Here is a 10131-nt window from a genome sequence, read left to right as displayed (position 1 = left end):
GTAAATTCGCAGCAGCTATTCGCCTGACTTTAAACATTAATATATCCGACAGTTTACGAGTTGCCGAGGTGGTCTTAGGCCTTCACCGTGTGTCCTGGGGCTCCACTCCCACCGCCACAGGATCTCCTGCTTATTTTATCCCAAGCATAAGCTAACCAAGACTCTATCACGTTGAATTAGAGCTGGCTATCTCGTAGCGGCTATTGGATAAAATGTTGTGTGTAGTTCTGGAGTGGCCGCCCTGATCCAAGAATAGGTGAAGCAAATCAGAAAGTTGCATTTTAAAATATTATTGGGCACTGTTCGGCCGCGGCTGGCCGACAATCGGAACAATACGGCGATAAAGCGCTGCGTTGTCGGCGCGAGTCAGCTTGCAGCTAGCGCTCGACGTTATGCAACTTACTGTGATATCACCGCCTTTTCCTGGGAAACCTGAGGATGGAACTGGAGGTATGTACGTACATACTGATACAATACAAAAGGGGGTTCTTGGTCGGTCGTTCGAAAAGGGAAAACTTGCGAGGCACAAATACAATTCAAATAATTCAATGAAAAAATATATAAGTAGATATCAGTATAATTATAGTAAACTTAATAAGTATATTTATAACGTTATTGTATAACGACAGATATCGAATTCACTGAACCAGCATTTAATTTTAAATCTACCTTTGATGTCGCATTAAACTTTTCTTTATCCTGAAAGTTAAATTTGGTTTTATTGTTTTTCACTTTATGTTTAAAGTTAGAAAGCTATTTGTATAAATAACTCCGATTTTAAAATAAACTTTTATTGAAAACGATTTACGAGTATGTATTGTATATCCATCGAACATTATATTGAGTTGCTTCAAAAGTTCCCTGTTTAGCGCCGCATCTTATAATCATATCACCATCGTGACAAAGGTAAGTGAATATAATATTGTAATTCTGCATAATGACAAGTTATTTAGTCCTTAAACGCCATTTCAATGAACTATTATGCCGTGACTCTGCTGGCCCCGCTTTACGTCTAACGGTATTATGCATGCGGGCTCCATTTCGTAAGCATAAAGCTCTGTGCTTGTTAGAAATAACTAAATGGTTCAAAACTTACTTGACGTATTTATCAGAAACAACGGTGATTACCTACCTATAAGCTATACAAATCAATATTAAAAGAGAGCTCGGCTTTCAAAATACACAGTTGTTTTACAAATAAGATGTGCTATTTTCAGTAATTACTAAAAAACGTTAAAATTTTGCTTTAATTCCGTACACTAAAATTTTTGTGATGACTTCTAATAATGTATAGGTCAGTCAGTAGGTACCTACTCATTGCATAACTTGTGATTTGTTTATGTAGGTATTTTACTCACATAATTTCTTCTAACCAATGAACATAAGTATACTTCTCTAACGAGAAACTTCTGACTGCCTCTTTAAATTAATTCCTCAGCGCCACCATTTTGAAAATTAATTCTCTCTCATTATCGCTGTTTCTTTGATAAACTTTATAAACCCCTACTCTTCTAATAACCTTCAAAACGTTACTTGCGTTGTCGTTAAAAAGGCTTTTAAATAATGACGGCGTAATTAAAATCAGCATCCAGCCCAGATATTTTTTGACTTCATTAGATGTTCTTTGGCGGCAGAATTAATTTTAAAGTCAATCACTCGTTTATTGGTTTTTATGGCTCAATTAATAAATATGTAATACGCATCGTGTGGTTTGACCGATGAAGTCATAATCGAGATCTATAAAGCCATAATCTTCTAAGAATCATCGCATCACAATAGGCTACAGCGTGTTTTTGTGTCTGTTTCATCTCTTTTAATCGGGAAGTTGATTCGTAATAGCTCGGGTGTTGCCATGCTAATATTTTTCTACATAAATAGGTATAATTTTACATAAACGAGCTTCACGGGTCTAGATTTAGATAACTCAAAAATACACTCGCGAGCAATGAAAAGGCTCCAGTTGCATAGGGCCAAATTAATCCTAAATGAAATCCTTATTGAAGTAACTAATAACTAATGTCGGGATTAAATCTATGTCTGCCTCTTTCTGTCTGTGTACTGTAAAAGTAAGGCAACATGCATTTAAAAGCGTAATTATCAGAATATTACCAACTAAAAACGTATTTTTTTGTGAAAGCCTGAAATGTAAGTACATACCTACAATTAAAAGTAAAGTTTAGACTGGCAACACTAGCTCACCTACGTGTAAAGATGACACCGCTGACTTGCAACATTTCGCTAGTCGAATTACCAACATGGGGGTTAATTCTCGTAATGACACTAGCTATTAGGATCAGTTTAGTTGACGACTAAACGACTAGTAACGAAGCGGCACCGATACGCATTCGTTGCGCTGCGTTCCCATAGATAAAAGACGATGACAGTTTTTTTTCTTGAAGGCGAGTAAATAGTAAGTGATGTGTTGCATTGCATATTACGCGGATATGGTAATACAATGTATGTACCTACGATAAAAATATTTCAAAATTGTATCAAACATGTTGGTACTTTGCCAGTTGCCTTATAAAACTCTCTCTATAGAAATCATACATCATGGACTCAAATAATAATTAGGTTCCATGTTTAAATATATCTCATTACGTTCTCGTACGTTCATTAACATAAACTTCCTACTAATTAATTAGCTAGAGTCAGCCCGGGGATCACTGCTGGACCCCTATATCTCACACGGCTGACAAATGCGTTCGCTCCATCACGGAAAAATATTTATTAAAACAAACAAATCGACAAAAAATGAAACTCTTCGAAAGAGTCAGCCGAAATCAATGTACGAGCGCGGTACTTTGCCGACACTGCAATTAATCCAATAAAACGACGTATGTCCGACAACGTCTGATGTATATTTCAATCCCTATGTTCGTAGAGCTTAAAACTTAAAGTTGTTTGTGTTTTCTCGCAAGTGATCGGGCAGTTTTGAGGCAGTAATTTAACGTAACAGTTAATATGACAGCGGGCTTGAGCGTGCCAGCGGGTCGCCCTGTATATATTTATGTATTCACACCTGGAGGTCCACTGCCATTGGCGACCGAATGGCTTAGTGGTTAGTGACCCTGACTACTGAGCCGAAGGTCCCGGGTTCGATTCCCGGCTGGGGCAGATATTTGTTTAAACACAGATATTTGTACTCGGGTCTTGGTTGTTGATATTTATATTTAGTATCTATCTATCTATGTATTTGTGTAGATATATCAGCTGTCCGACACCCATAACACAGGTTCTGCCTAGCTTGGGGTCGGATGGCCGTGTGTGAGATGTCCCCACATATTATTATTGGGAATATTTTATTCTGAGTCGTTGGCTTGATACGATAGAGCACACGATGATGATATTTATGTTGCCCGATAAATATGGGCTATTAATTACTGATTGTGTTACAGTTTCGTTAATTCATCATGATTAATGAGTTAGGCCTGAGGCGCGCCTTTATGGGAGTTGCGAGATATGGCTCCAAGAGGATGCTTTAATGGATGTGGATTGGTGACAGATTCAATTAAAATTTGCAGTTAGAATTCGAATTGGAATCATCGATAAAGTGAAGCTTAATTTATATATGTATATATTTGTTGCTATCGTGGATCGATTTTAGCAGAGTACTTACTGGCTTTTAACCGCAAGTGTTATTTCCTCTCGGTAGGTTTTCTTGAGGAAAATCTAGAGTAAAAATCCTATAGTTCCACTCGTGAAATGTTACCTGTAACTGCAAGTTGCTGCGGCACTTATCAGACATATTTCTAGTGCAATGTTAATATCGCACTATCGCCACGCATTATAGGGGTTGGATGTATGTGAGCCCAACCACATCTTACATTATTGGGTATTATAGTAGGTACTTATAACATAACATACTTTATTTACACAACAGGATGCAGGCTCTCTCTGGTGTGGATTTCCCTGAAATTTCAAGTGTTCATAGTTAACGAATTGCGACTCTCCTCCGTCTACTGGTGTAGTATGTAGGTATAGAGTTAGTACTTATACACACTAATTAAATCTCTCAATGTACCTATTACGCCTTTGTAAGTAACATGACAAAGGCGGTCACAGAATGGTGGCCTAGAGACGGACGAAGAGCGGTTGGCAGACCACCTTCTAGATGGTCCAATGACATCTGCAAGCTTGCAGGGAAGCAGTGGACCAGAGCGGCACAGGACCGGAAGAATTGGCGTACAAATAAGGAGGCCTGCGAGTATACCCAACAGTGGCCGATAGAAAGCTGATGATGATGATGATGATGATGAACTAACATAGTTCTTAAATAAACTTACCTTTTTGATTATTGTTAATTATTATAATAGCGACTTACAACAGAACTGTCTTCGATAGCTAAAAGTTCGGCGCTTAGAAACCTCCATCCACTTATTCAATGCGTAACCGCTTTGTGAAAGAGTCCACTGAAATGAAAACGGTAAATCACCTGTCCGTCTGAAGCTGGTGAAACGCTTGAATAATTGGTTCACCACGGCGGGGCCGATCCACCAGGGATCAGATGTTAACAGGCGTGTGCCGTCGTGACAAGACTGGGGGGTCAATTCAGCTTACGAAATTTACGATGCTACTGCGCTAACCACGGCTCTATCTTGTTGTGATAACCAAACCCATTGTATGACAGTTCGTTGGTTCAGTTTTTCTGAGGCTGGAGTAATACTCCAGGTTTCACCAGATCTGGCTTTCTTTTCAGTGACCCGGTGACCGGCGGGATGAAAAACCAAAGCATTCGATGCGATGGTTTGTTTTTTGGAGTGATGCAAAAAAAATAATACAGTTTTCCTTATTGATCAATGTGCTAATACAGGGTATTGCAAAAGGTAGGTAGGTAGTATTTGAAGTCGATACGGGGTCGAACAAATTAGACTTGAGTTTTGTCACCGTGGCGTGGTGAAAGTATTAATGTTAGCCTGTCTTATTAGTAAGAAAGAAGTCAAAAAGTGCTACTTGTAAACGGTGAAATGATATATTTTATGAGTCAGCCTCTATACATGGTGGTTTTTAACACAAGTCAGCAAAAGTTCACTGCACTCACATACCTACCTAACAATAGGACATACCGGCAAAAAATAAATGAAAATTCTCGAAAGAAAAAAGTATTTTCCCTTTATAAAAATATTACAACATCTCAATCATCGCAAGTCTCTCGAAGGGTTATACAGCAGTAAAAATGTGCACAATATTAAGACATACAGACCTCTAATGTTGCTTCACAATGTTGAAAAAAATGGTTTACTACTGCCTAGCCCCAGGCAGAGTTGCATACATGCTGTTTCAATGCATACTTAGAGCATTTTGACGCACTCACTCGGTCAAAATGTCAGGACGGTCAGCAAATATGCGCAATTTAGAATGAAATGTGGCTCCCTGTATATCTTTGTTCTGTACTCGCGATTTTTTATAGCCAGGTTTTTTGGTGTGTTCGCTAAAGCCTTGAGTACCTACTTATATAAGTTTTGAGAAAAGGTGCTTATTTCCACAATGTTCGTGTAAGATCTGAGAGTCTTGTAGAATGGGTCCATTATGACATGGCTGTCAGAAAGCCTTAAATATGCGTCCATCAAGGTATATATGAAACTTTCGTATTACACTGACGCATGATACACAAAGGCACTTTGCAACTCTAACTAGCGATAAGAAATATACGAGTATAAATAAATAAGTAAATATTTATACTGCATTGCTTTATATATATATATATATAAAGCAATGCAGTATATAGTATGTATAGTATATATATATATATATATATATATATATATATATATATATATATATATATATATATATATATATATATATATATATAAAGCAATGCAGTATAAAAAGCTTCTAAAATTATTATCTTCCTGATCCTACTTGGCATTTAGGAAATTATCCGAAACATGTAGATTAAAATATTATATATAAACAAATTTTAAGATTTATTTATCATCTGAAGAAGCGGTAAAATATGGAACAATCTGTTATATTTCTAATAACAATTGTCTAGTTCAGAGTCTTATCCATTTATTATAAAAGACCAAAATCATATCATATTTATAGGTATCTATCAAAGTGTTTCAGAGATTTCATTTATTTATGTCGATTTTCAGACGGGATTATCCGTCTGAGCCGATTTCACTTCAGAAGATATTTACGGAAAAATATTAGCTATATTTTCCTCGATAAAAATAATCTTCGTTTAGAACGATCTATTTTTAGTAACGATGAACGCATCTTTCAGGATTTATAGTATACTATGCTTAATTGAATTAAGTAGGTATAATATAATATATTATAACATCAGCCTCCAAAGCAGAAGTAAGTAGATTATAATGTAGGAACTGTGTAATAACATGATAAATTTAATTTTGAAACATAATATTTCATAATCGACTTCTATTTATCACACCTAAGAACAGATCGGTATATTAATTTGAATATCTGTACTATTTACTTAATTAACATTATCGAAGCAACAAACAACAGATAAGTCAATGACATGACAATAGCACACCACAACAACGATTGAACATAACAGACACGCAATCTATATATATCCATTTAATGAAGAAAATATAATATTTTTAACTTTCTAGGAAATCAGGGCGGGAGAGTCAAACAATATCCCAACTGACGCTTTTAATGAGGTGTCAGAAATTATGAGTGCGCGTGAACACCGATAAGATCAATTAATCGATTAATAGATAACCAATAATAAGTTCAACAAAAGATTACACGTCGGTAAGGCAATAAAGAAATCAATCAGAGAATTAGGCATTTCGAATCAATAAAATCTTTGAAGGTTGTATTTCAGATGGACGCGTCTTTGGTTCTCATGGGAGTGCGGTGTGGCCAGGAGTATAAAAGGTGTTTGGTTTTACAGATAGTTCCTGGTTATTAAATAGGTAACTGCTAGTTACATTTTTAACTTAAACAGGTATTACCTATGAGGAATAATATCACATACTACGCAATACGAAAAGTGACGTATCGTTTTATTGGCGGGACAATCGACTGTTGATGAACCTTTCAGAATCTGTCCATTTAGTATCTGAGATTAAAAAACAGATAATTTTTACAAAATGTCACCTTAGAACTGTAAAAGTGATTTTGAAATTGATCACTATTCGGTTATCTCTTCTCAACATGACCGCAGCGGCTCTCCCAGTCTACGTAAATATTTTTATTTCTCCGATGAACTCTAACCCCCGCAAAGGTGACATGATAGACGATAAAAAAATTTGTAAGTCATAGTAAGTATATAGGTACCTACTTATACCTACAATATTATAACTATAACGCAGACTTGAAAACTCAACGGTTGTACATAAACCTATCATCGGGAATGAAACATAGTTAAAATGAAAAAATAATAGGCGCACGGCACGATATCAAAACCTTAGTGTAGCGACTTCGGCACTTTTATATCGAGAATAAAGACCTAACCGTTAGTTTTATTACTTATCTTGTGTGGTCGTATCGGCCATGCTTTAATTTTGTAACTATTTTGTCTTGCTCCGGCTTGATGAGGGTTCACAATTGACTCTGACAAATCGAAACAAAACGTCGCAACGAACGTAAAGCATTCAGAGAATAATATCACAAACTCTACACGTAGAGCGGTGGAGTGAAAGTAATGTTTAGGAAACAAAAACACTTTCCCATTGTCACCTTAACAAGATTGTAAGATAAGACGCATTTACAGCACCATGTTGACATTCTAATTTTCGCCTTCCCCGCAAACAATCGGAGAAGAAAGTGTCACCGAAAGGACAATGGAAACAGTCCAGAGACCACCGTTGTTGCGACTGCGAAGACGTTGATTTGACAAAATATTTAGTAAGATCCACGCAAATAATCCCACTTTTATGTTAAAGGATTAAGCTGCATTGTTGTCGAGTGGTTTATGTTTGTTTGCTATCGGATAAAGATGTTGTATTGTTTGGTTTAAAGGTATTTGAAAGTGAATCCTTTTTAACCCGCTGTTTTACAACAATTGTTGACTTATTTGTATATTTTTTACAATTAAATTCATATGTTACATTGCCTACCAAAATAATTCATGCTTCAACAATTGTTTCATATCGTAAGATAACAGGTATGGCTTACGATTTGTTTTATATGCTGTTTGTTTACATAGGTATAGTACGTTGATGTTATCTCATTATAGCTTAATTAAACCAACGTTGCATCTATTTACTTACATAAATAACATATTTATTTATGAAATGGTCAATAAATGCCTGCACATGCACGGTATAATTAATGTACAGCCATCGGTTAAGTGTCATAGCGAAACGACCCGCGTTGAAAACAAATATATGAATAATAAACAAGGCATTATTTCTCGTCACCCATAACGGAATATTACTCGTACTCACATGATTTACTTTGAATTTTTCATACAGCTTATTTTTGTTTGATTGACGGATCTTTAGGGTCCTTTTCCACCAGAGATGAGTTATCCTCTTATCCTACGTTGCTATGGATGTGTTTGTTATCCACTAATCATATTCATTGGTCCATATACCATAGCACTATTGGGAACGGATTTCTTTCAGCATAGCTGCATAGCATCACTGGTGGTTTAACCGTATTATTGAAGCTTTTGTTACAAACTTACACTTTATTACGTTAATTTATACTCACGACTAAGGGCTTGTTTCACAATGTCTGGTTAGTGGCTACTTGTGGGATAAAATACATGCTGTCACTGTCAAAAAAATAACAACAGAGAGTGACAGCACGTATTTTATCTCACAGGTAGCCACTAACCAGACATTGTGAAACAGGGCCTAAGTATAATCCACAAACACGCAAAGGATTACAAAAGTCACAGCACAGACTGATGACTAAATATAGTTCAGAGGTCGACGTAAAAGCTTATCACCCTTTTAGCTATTAGTAATAATGTTGTCTGAAGAAGTTGCTTTAAGCGATAAGACCACCATTTAAAAATTTTCCTTGTGTACATTTATTTATCTTCATGTTTTCGCGGAGTTTCCTGAATCGAAATACTGACGAAAACAAATCCATATAGGCCTGACCAGATATTAATTAATATTCAGAGCACATCGTAGTCATGTGGATATATATGTTCCACCGACGCCGCAGTATCGTGTCATGCAACAACTACGTTAGCTCGGATCCTAGATTAACAACATACGAACTAGATGGAGTTTCAGTGCAAAATAAACGTCTCATGCGTCATAGGTCACGTCCCCTTTTGCCTCATTCCGCATTTCCAATATAGGCTTAATTGTATCTTTATCCCGAAATCAAAGCATCTACTTTAATGGCGACTGCCTAGTCGGTACCTTCTTATGGGAATCAGCCAGGGAGACAACATTTAATTATATTTGTTAGTTTCAATCCGTTTGCCTCTGATCGTACTTTACATGGGCAAGGGAGTTGACGATATAAAAAACAGAAGATGCCAACTGGCGCGCGCTCGCCAGTCTAAGGCTCGCCAGTTGACGAATGACTCAAAAATAACACCCCACTTCTGGTCTTCTCTTATTTTGAATATAGCTCAGTGAGGAGATTTGTGGCTTTATTAATTGGTACAATGGTTGTCATTAGATTGAACTTAAAACGGTTTGACAGTAAACAAAATGCGGACAGTTGTTAGCTTTGTTTTTGTAACTTACATACCATCTTACTCGTATATTATTAATCTAAGGCTCGGATTCATATTAAAGTGATTAAAACTGGTCACTACAGCTTCGCAGGCTGAAGCGTCATCCTTCAGCATCCCTCAAGCATAAATGAATTTCAGTGGAAAATTGCTGGCTACTGTTTTATATCGGAATAAGGAATCAATCATTTTCCTTAAGCCTTTACGCGGAGGCACGCGCCCCGCTTGGATTTTATTGGAAAAGGTAAATAGCTGAGAGGAATCAAGTCCAGCTTTTTAATTTAATATCACTCTTCTAACGGATTCCATTTAAATTGTTTACTACCTTGACTCTAACTAATCAATAATCTTTTTTAAAAGTACTACATTCTTACCTAAATGACGGAGTGCGCAGCGATATATTATTTTCTGTCGCGTTTCGTTGTAATGTATCGAATTGAAATTGAATTTATACGTGACGTGTCGTATTGTCGTATTTCAGGAAAACCTAATAGAAGTTTCAT

The sequence above is a fragment of the Plutella xylostella genome, chromosome 3 (assembly GCF_932276165.1).
Source record: "Plutella xylostella chromosome 3, ilPluXylo3.1, whole genome shotgun sequence".
NCBI classification, from domain to species: domain Eukaryota; kingdom Metazoa; phylum Arthropoda; class Insecta; order Lepidoptera; family Plutellidae; genus Plutella; species Plutella xylostella.
This window is presented reverse-complemented; position numbering follows the sequence as displayed.